This window comes from Oxyura jamaicensis, chromosome 7, assembly GCF_011077185.1.
Source record: "Oxyura jamaicensis isolate SHBP4307 breed ruddy duck chromosome 7, BPBGC_Ojam_1.0, whole genome shotgun sequence".
Taxonomy (NCBI): domain Eukaryota; kingdom Metazoa; phylum Chordata; class Aves; order Anseriformes; family Anatidae; genus Oxyura; species Oxyura jamaicensis.
The window spans coordinates 6467465-6477002 of NC_048899.1; the positions used below are offsets into that span (position 1 = coordinate 6467465).

At 45.8% G+C, this 9538-nt stretch overlaps 1 protein-coding gene across 23 annotated transcripts in view; it reads left to right on the forward strand.

Annotated features, from left to right (window-relative positions):
- Window positions 1-9538, forward strand: part of MAP2 (microtubule associated protein 2) — a 195364-nt gene that overhangs the window by 36837 nt on the left and 148989 nt on the right. For all 23 annotated transcript variants that reach the window (XM_035331554.1, XM_035331562.1, XM_035331548.1 and 20 more), the window contains exon 2: window positions 4529-4587. The gene's annotated coding sequence lies outside the window, so the exon portion shown is untranslated. The remainder of the gene's footprint in view (window positions 1-4528; window positions 4588-9538) is intronic.

The window sequence follows — 9538 nt, forward strand, 5'->3', positions numbered from 1 at the left end:
GCCATATAGCTCCTGGGAAACTAGGCTCTCAGCTCCCATTAACCGTACCCGATGTGTGTCTGCTCTTCTGCACAGCAGGGAAGATGCCCCACATATCTGCTGTGTTATTCACTCCTTTTGCTCTAAGCCATAGATCATTTGTCATGTGTAAACAATCTGAAATATTCTGGGATATTTAGAACTCATTTGAACTTTTCATTTCATGAGATGTGGCAAGAGCCAGTATCAAAAGTTACCCTAGCAGATGAGGAACATCCCGCTCCAATTACAGATGAAATACGCTTTGAAATTTCTGACTTTTTCAAGAAACAAAAGATGCATTTGTTCTCTCGGCACACAGATTGCTCTAAGTGGGCTGCAGCAGTGTGTTTCAAATGTGAACCTCAGTCTGAAAAGTGAATTAACCTAGTGTGTTGCGAGGGACGAGACCTTCAGAGCACATCTACAGCTCCGGCCGCTCGGCTTCATCACATGCGGGCAGGCGAGCAACAAAATCTCGGGCTGTCCATCTTCTGCAGCAGGCAGATGAAAGAAAGGTAAATGTGCGAGGCAGGAAGGAATCACAAGAAGACAAAGCAGACCTCTGCTGTGGAGGCAGGTTCCCTGAGATAGCCTTGTCCTGTTTACCTGTTTTTTTAGACTGCCCGGTGAAGGTGGCGTACTGTGCTTCAGTAAGGATCTAATTTAGTTAGATTAGCATCAATCTCCTTGGCAAGTCTTTCAGACATGTTCAACAACTGCTAGCTTTGTGCTTCGGAGGATTATCTCCTGTGTTAAGGCATGTCTGTGTCACAGATCAGGGGTACCAAGTGCTAGGATGATGGCTCTGACAGAAGAACTCTGGAGAACGTCTGTGGAAGCCGAATACCCAGTTGCTCACTTGGCTTTCCTGCAGGATGTGACTTGCCTCCGCCTAGGAGTAAGCACAGCGGAGGAGGGTGGGTTTGCACCCCAGCTGCTCCTGTGTGAAGTCTTGTACCTGGGCTCAGCCTCTTGAGCTTCAGCTAAGATGCTGATGGAAGAAGCTATGTGCTGAAATGTGTCTTCTTGCTGCCTTTGCTAGCGCAGTTCCCTGCAGCACAAGAGCAGGAACGTTTTGTATCAAGGCGTTTGATTTTTCCAGAGGTTGCATGTCCAACTTATTAACAAGCTAGCTGCTCTGTTGGCAGCAAGCACGGCAGCGACCTCGCAGGGTTGCTGTCAGTGCTGGCCTCCCCTCTTGTTTTCTAAGCGCTGCAGCGCTTTGCATCGCTGAATTTTGCAGTGTTGATTTCTGACAATTTAGTGACATGCCTGCAAACTCTCGCTGCTCAGCCCTTTCAGCTGACCCGCAGCCCAGCCCCTCTGAGCAGCCATTCAATCCCCTGCAGAGTATAGCATGTTCGTGCTACCCTTTTTTCCAGTAAATGTTATACCATAAGAGAAAACCAGAGTAGACCAGTCTGCTTTTAATAGAAACAGCTTTGAGTTTGATTGTCTGACCATCTTTTGAGTATTTACAATGGGGTAACAGTTTGTTTCAGGAATCTGAGTTAGGCTGACGGGTCTTTGGGTTGTCACCCTTCTGTGCCCTGCTCAGGTGACGCTGTATGACCTTCAGGAAGTGCTTTGGGACTTCTCCCATCTCCCGTGAGTTTGCAGTTGTTCCTTCCATGACAGTTTCGTTTTTTAAATAACCGTGGATAAATTTCCTATTGTCCAGCTAACTTTCCAACCTGAGTCTCTTCTTAATGTTCCTTAAACATCTCCTCTGCTTTGGTTTGCACTGTAATTACTTGATCCCAGCTTTCCTGTGCCACAGAGTAGTTTACCTTTATCTTTATTAGCTCTTCAGCACTTGTCTGGCCTCTCGTGAGGCGCTGCTGACCTGTGCAGAGCTGCTTGAAATCTGTCTTCCAGTATCCTGAGTCAGCCGTGCTTGTTCCTTCCTCCTGTTGGAGTAGTTGGTTCTGCCGCTTCATGATCACCATTACCCGGGCCATCTTCTGCCTTCAGATGTTCAGAGTCCCTCACTTAGCTGGAACTAACTGCACCTACAGAAATGAAATGCACCCAGATGTGAGATGTTGGTGATGTGTCCAGCTGGGATAATTTGGATAAACAAAGCTCCCTCTGTAGTGCACGCACGTTTCTCAGAGCTTGTGTAGGCTGAAGGATGGATTGTGGCTAGTGAAAGACTTCGCTGCCCGCCTATGGCAGTGGGACTCCCTGCAGGAACGCTGACTTCACATAAAAGCTGACACCATTAGCAAATGCCACTGTTGTTATAGAAAAGGGGTAGATCAACTATTCAATATGGGCTTAACATTTAAAACCACCTGATTTTGTTAGCCAGGAAGCATTCAGAAGACAAAATGCCAACGTGTAGCAGTGCTAATAGCTTTTTGTCTGAGTCAAGCAATTGGCACAGTACTTTTATTTATTAGTAGTCTTGTCCTAAACATGTCCTGGGTGTTCGCCACAGGCTGTGCGAGTCAGGGCTGTGATTCTGCAAATCCTGAGGTTTCCAAAGCAGAGTTTACAGCGTAACTGAACCCAAAGAGTATGTCTGGTCTGTGTGTCACAGCCACCTTAACTTGCTAGCAACACTATCCCGTTTATCCTTACCCAAGATACTGGGATGACTCTAAAGTCTCCGACACTGCGGATCAGTCTGTAAAGGTGCTGGAAGTTCTGCTTGCTGGAGACACTGGCCTCACGCGCTTCTCCATCGGAAACCTCACAGAAGGGAGCCTGCTGGCACTGGCCCTACTCGTGTCTTCCTTTGGGCATGGACTGGGGCTCCTTAGAGCTTAGGAGGCCCCAAATGGGGTTTTGCTCAAGAAGGGAATATCCTGTGCAAGGCATTAGGTGGCTGCACGCTGCTGGCCATTAGCAGCAGTGTCTGGACAAGTGGCATCTTCCGAAGAACACCACATCTTTGGTGCATGATGCTGCACCTGGGGGTGGGGCTGTCGACAAATCTCCTTTAGCAAGTCTGACCGGCTTAGGGCTGATTGCCTTCTCAGACATAGGGAATTAACCAAAGATAATAGGGACCACGCCTGGCCAGAGCATTGTGAGAACTGACTTTTTATTTTCTGGTAATGGGAGGAAAGAAGAAATAGCTGAGCTGTTTTCTTCCACTTTTCTCCTGTTTTTGCCTTCATTTTTTTCCTCAATTCTGACAGCAGTGTGCAATACCAATTTCCTCCTTTGTTATCAGAAAGTTGCCCTGTTCTTAAAGCGGAAGGTAGGGAGGGGGTCCTGCTTTCTGCTCCTGATTCAGCCACTGCCTTGTGCTAACGGGCAAGGCTGGCACCGAATGTACCTTTAGTTTCCTTTCTTTATGCTTTGATTCTGAGTTTGGTGGAGTCATTGGCAAGGCTTCTGTTGCTTTCATTGACAATTCTATGCTCCTGGGTACAGTGAGACATGGCAAAGTTGACTAGAAGTACAAAATGCTTCATCCTGCTGGCATCTGTCCTCTCCCTACCTTTTCCCTGTCAAGCAGTGAATATTTAATGTAGCTCTGTGCAGCTGTGATTTGTTAGCCACGTTTTGGTAGAAGTTAATCCTTCAGGGAGGGTACACGTCGATTAAGAGTGATAGCACTGGCAAATGGGCTTTTTACTCGCTCTGGGCTTGGAGCTGGGAAGGGAATCCTGTCTGCTCACCCTCCTGCTTAGGCAATTCAATGCACTTTGTAAATAACATTTTGCACTTTATAGGTGCTTCACCCCTGCCCAACCTCTCTCAGGACTTGCAAAGCAGTAATTAATCCTCATTTATGCTGCTGCAATATTATACCCAGTTTAAGATACGGTAGCACCTAGAGCACAGAGTAATTAAGGACGTGCCAGAAACAGCTGTAGCACCAGAGTTCTCTGCAACTGCTCAGCAGCAACTCACCGCTGCTGCTTTGCTGTGGTCGGTGAACTCTGGTTTGTAGGCCCCATCAGACTTGTCTGCAGCTTAATAAGCATCTCTTATTGTGTGGTATAACTGGGATTCCTTGGGGGGGGAAGGAAGCTTTTGGTGAACTGTCATATTATCTATGCTCTTTGTTTGCAGATTCTCTGTACTTTTGGTTTTGGTATTACTATCTGGTTTTCTTTTTTGGTGAATCATTACTGGTGAACCAAGATACATAAGTCTTCTGCTGGCAGATAATCTCCTTTCTATAAGAAGGGGTTTAGTTTTTTATGTCAAACTTTGGTCCTAATAGAAGCCATCAGTGTAGCCCACGTTTCACTGGAATCTGTTTTTCTGGGGATATCGACTTGATACAAGAACAGGCATTCTGAAAATCTAGCCTCTATTCTGGGATGTGCTCTGATGCATACGAAGGAATGTAATCTAAGATGGCAGGAGAGATTCTAGTGGCTGGAAAGGTGAATTTGGTGTAACTTTAGCTGTTACCAAGAGCAGGAGAGGAAGTTATTTTGTTAATCACAGGTTGCAATTCACAAGTCTTTAATTCATTTACAAAAAAAAAGTCTTCAGCCTTTAAAAGCTGCCACTAACTGGAGGGTTTTCTTTGTTTCAGGTTGTGGAAACCTGAACTAACACATCCTGTGACTGACGACGTGACAACTACACCAAAAGGTGGGTTTTCTGTTTTGGTTGGTTTCCTATCAGTTGTTCAGAGCACTGGCAGTGCTGCACATCTCTGACCTTACCAGATCGGATTGCTTAGTGAGCGTCTGGGGCTTGTTCAAGCAGCAAAATAGTGTGACAGGATTCCTCTGCCCGCGTGCGTGTGTTAATGTATTTTGGTGGTGGTTTAAACAAGGACAATGAGTACACTTTCTGGGCTGTACAGCAGAGGAGTTGGTGGTGCAGAGGTAGAGAACTTAAGTGAAAAGAAAAACTCACTGAAGTGTTGCCAACTTTTTTTTTTGGGCCGGTGTTTGTTTTCTGTAGGAAATGACCTACTTGCGGCGTGAGTTGAGCTATCCAAATGCCAGTGCTGCCGAGTATAAGCACTGCGAGCTGAAGCTGATTTTTCTCTCCTCACTTTTCACGTTTAGGGGTGGTGGTTGCCAGCAACGTTCTCTGTGACATGGGCTGGTTACTTGTCTGTTGGTCCCCACGTGCTTACCTCGTTGGAGGAATTGTTCCTCTGCTTTGTTGAAATGTTTTGTTGAGGTTGCAAATGTGAATGTTCCATAAACAACATGGCACAAATGGGAAAAAAAATGCTGATACATGGATTTCCCACTGCACCCTGGTATTATCTGTTCAGAGGAAGGCTTGTGTAATGGGTGCAGACAGCTTTTGGTTGTCGGAACAGCACAAGTGAGAAATAACACACAGAGAAGCGGTAAATACCATTTTCACTTTATCCAGTAGTTGCAAGCACAATTATTTGATCTTTTTTCTTCAGCCAAGAAGAATACTGATCACTTGAAGTTTTCAAGCACCATGCTTATCCAGTGACACTACATAGCCATTATGAAGTTACAGTTTTGTGCGTTTTCTGCCTTTCTCCTTTTCCCCAGATCTGCATCTTGCTCTCTTTCTTGCTAGGGGGGAAAATGTAGTAAAAACTGGGGCACGTGTTGCCTGGGTCTGTGTGCTGGGGGCAGTTTCTTCTGGCTGCAGTGTTGCTCCTCATGCTGTAGCCCCTTTTTTCTCTCTTGGAAGTCATGGATCTTCTTCCTATGACTAAGGGAAGGGAACTTGTTCTTTCTATAGATATCTGGAGTAGGCTGACCTCTGAGACTAAATGGCCACATGTGAGTTGGTCCTAGCAAATCTTGGGGATAAAAGGGTCTCTGGTTGTCGTTTGCTGTGACAAGGAGATTTCAGTGAGTGCATGGTGCTTCTTTTAGCTGCTCCTTGTCAACCTCTGCATGTCAGGACTTTGCTGTGCATTGTATGTGATTCATTAGGCAAGAACTTAAATGACGAGTGAGAGCTAGGTCTTTGAAAGCTGTAATGAAGTGAAGTCCAGTAAGTCGGATGGGGAGAGGGGGCTGAGGATCTGGACTTAAAGTGTAGACAGAGCTATTTGTTTGGTGCTCTTTGCAAAGAGCAGCAGTGAAGTGGAGAGTTCATTCTGCCTTTTAATTCACTAGTGCAAGTCTGAGCTTCAGGCTCCTGGTGGCAGGTGTCAAATATGCTGTCTGCTCCTACCAAAGGCTCTTCACAAGCAGTGGTGCCTGTAACCAGGAAAGTCAGCGCAGGTGGGTGAGCTGTTGGCTGAAAGGGTTAGGTGAACTCCCATCCTCCCATCTGCTCTTAGAAAAAAGTGGTAATCCAATTCTGCCAGTGCTGAACAGCAGAACACGGGCACTTGCAGCTGTTTGAGCTGCTCACAGGTTACCATGGGGAGAAGTTGTGTTCCTGTGTAAGTGGAAAGCAAAAAATCTTTGCATAATTAGTTGCCTCAATCCCATTTTAGTAAGCTGATCATAGAATCATTAAGGTTGAGACAGTGCAGGTGCAGCCCTAAACCAAGGCTGAATAAACACTTTAAATGTTGAATTTTGGTGGGGGTTCTCCCTGATACTGCTCTTTCCTTCTGCCAGGTATATCTAAGCCATATTCAGATCATGTTACTTTGTCACAGCATGTTAAGTGTTCAGCTCTCACTTTGATCTTGATAGCCTTCCTTATAACACTCTCTTAACCTTTTAGACAGCCCATGTGATGGCACTGAAAAATCTTCACCCATTTCTTGGTCTGACTCTTGCATTACTTTCTGGACTGCCCCAAAGCACCTTCCTTCTCCTTGCTTGTTGTACACCTTGCGCAAAGGAATGAAAGCAAGGCTGTCGCAGGCCTGTCTCTGCAAGCTCAGGCACATATTGAACCTAAATATTACTTAATTCTTCATACCTGTGTGGCAATGAAACACACAGCTTCAAAACAAAGCGTGAAATGTAACTGTGACAGCTGTGTTTGACTGAAAATCTGAAAAAAAATCAAAGCATGCAACAAAATTGTTTTTTTTTTTTTTTTTTTTTTTTTTTTTAAATCTTAATCACAGCAATTAACAGGAAGAATGTTAATACGCATAGGAAATAATTTCCAGACCTGTACTAATTCATGGTTAATTTCCAAGTGGTACGGAAGAGACTTTTTACAGAAGCTACAAGACCTGCATAACCTAACTTAATGTTAGGCCCTTGTGTGTGGATGCTGCTTGCAAGGTATGTGCTCACCCTGCTCTCCTTCAGCTGAGTCTGCAGATCTGCACCTTTGGAGGTCTGTGAAGGTCACATGCGGTTGAACCTTTCTCCTTCCATGAATCTAAAGAAAGCTTTTGGTTTTTGCAGACCTCTGTTCTCTGTCAGCTGTGAGGTATGAAGGAACTGAGTGAGCTGGTGTTTTAAATGTCCTGTGAACAGCAGGAGAGGTAGCTGAGCGTTTACCTCTAGGCTGTTAAGAGTGGCATGTCAACTGTGATCACCACTAACGCTATGGAGTCTTTTCTGCTTCTGTCTTGAAAACCGCTGCTGTTTGGGGCCATTTATTTCATAAAAGTGGCCTGCCTGTACTGCTGCAAACAAACGACTGTAGGAAGGTACCTCTCTCTTGCAGACATCCAGGTGTCATCACTCCAGAGTGTACTGGGTCTCTAGTTGCCAGTGTAGGATAACGCACCAACTTGTTTTATGGATCTCCTAGTGCAGGTTCATCACTACCAGTCTCTCCCACTCTGCTTCTAGGGGCAGAAACTGTGAGGAGGCTCCTGTAGGAGGTAATCATCCCCGTGTGCTGCAGGGGAGTGGGGACAGCCCAACAAGGGTGTTATGCTCAGGCTGACTCCTTTCTCTCTTACACAACCTGTGTGTGATGTTCTTTGTGCCACTTTAAAAAAGAAAAGGAAAAGAACTTCCCTGTTGAAGTCATTACCATCCTACCCAGCATCACTTGGTTTGATGTTAAATACCTTGGCTAGAAAGAGAGTATGCTTTCTGTCATGTGAGGCAGGAGCTATTTAAACTGAACCTTGGCTGCGCGTGTAGAAGTCACAAGGAACTTGAGCTTACAGGAAAAAAATCCAGTTGATAGGAAGTGCTCCTTATATCGTTGTTCCAAGTGCTCCTCTCGTAGGGGTGGGGGCGGAGAGGCAGAGGCTCTCCGTCTGGAGGTCTCGCAGCGTCTGCCCCAGCAGCACGTGGCTGGGACGTGCAGCACGCTGCAGGAGAGCTGTGGTCTGGCTGGGACCCTTACGGGTTAGAGAAGACGTGTTCTGGGCCGCATCCTGTGCGGCGCTCCCGTGGTGGTACCTGGAGAGCTGGAAGGGCCTGAAGCCTGCCTCCTGGGAAAGCTGAGGGTAGGATGGGGACCAGGGACACCTGTTTGCCCTAGGACGTGTGCCAGGGAGGAAGGCAAGTAGGACGTGTCGAAGGAGGGTTGTGGCTGCAGGACCTTTCCTCTCTGGTGCAGGGAGGCCAGCTGGCACCTGTATGGCTCAGAACCAGCTGTGCTCGCAGGATTGGCTCTGATGGCTTTCTGGGTGGCGTGGCAATGCTGAGGTCAGCACGAGTGTGTCACTGCTGCTCAGCAGAAGCATGGGCTTGCTTTTGTTCTTGCGGGTGCCTCTGGGCCTTCAGCCTGTCCGAAGCCCTTTGCCCTGGTATCTTCAAGGACTGAGGTTATATGTGCACAAAAATAGGCGCTCTTTTTAAGGCCAGCTTTTTTTTTCGTTTCCTAAGATCACAGACAATATATAAAGAGGCAGAGTTGAAAGAGCAGCAGTCTTCTGTGTGATGGCAAATGCTTGAGTTCATATTCTACCAAACACCAGATGTGAGACCCAGAGGCAGGGCCAAAAAATATTTATTGAGGGAGCATCCAAGGAAGTTGTTCTTCTTGACACCAGCAACTCCCGAGTGCTGGTTGGTTAACCAAGTAAGTGCTTGTGGGCTGTTATTAATGACTAATTCCATTGCCAGCAATGTCTTAAGGAGGAAAAAAAAGAAACAACAAAAAAAAACAAAACAGCAAATGGAAGGAGCAGGTGGTACACAACGTGTGGTTTTTTAAAGGAAACAACATATTGTAGAACTGCAAACATCTGCTTCTGCTTAATGCTAAATCTTCACTCTCTGATGCAGTTCACTGATGTGGAATAAATTACTTGACCAGCCAGTGGGCCCTTACTATACTCTTTTTTTAAATCCTTGCTTTAGTAATTCAGTGGGCTAAAAACCTCCCTTGTTACCACGCGAGCCATAGCAGGAGGCTGGGAGGCAGTAGAATAGTTTTGGTTAGGACCTTCTTGGTTGGCATGGCTGGGACTTTGGCTCTTCGCTTCAATGGCAGCAGGAGCCATGCCCTTGCTGATTATACAGCAGTGACGTCTTCTGAGACAGTGTTAAAGATGAGGTGTTATGCCCTTTAATTCTAACCTGAAAAGTTTAAATTAAGCAAGACAAGTTTCTTCTGGGAGGGAAAACATCTTTAATTAGATTATCTGACAGAGCATGAAAAAGAACAGCCAAACTTGCATGTGAGTGGTGTAGACCTGGATAAAGGTTTCTATTTCCAAAAGCTTTTCTTGTTTTTTTTTTTTTTTTTTTTTTTTTTTTTTTTTTTTTTT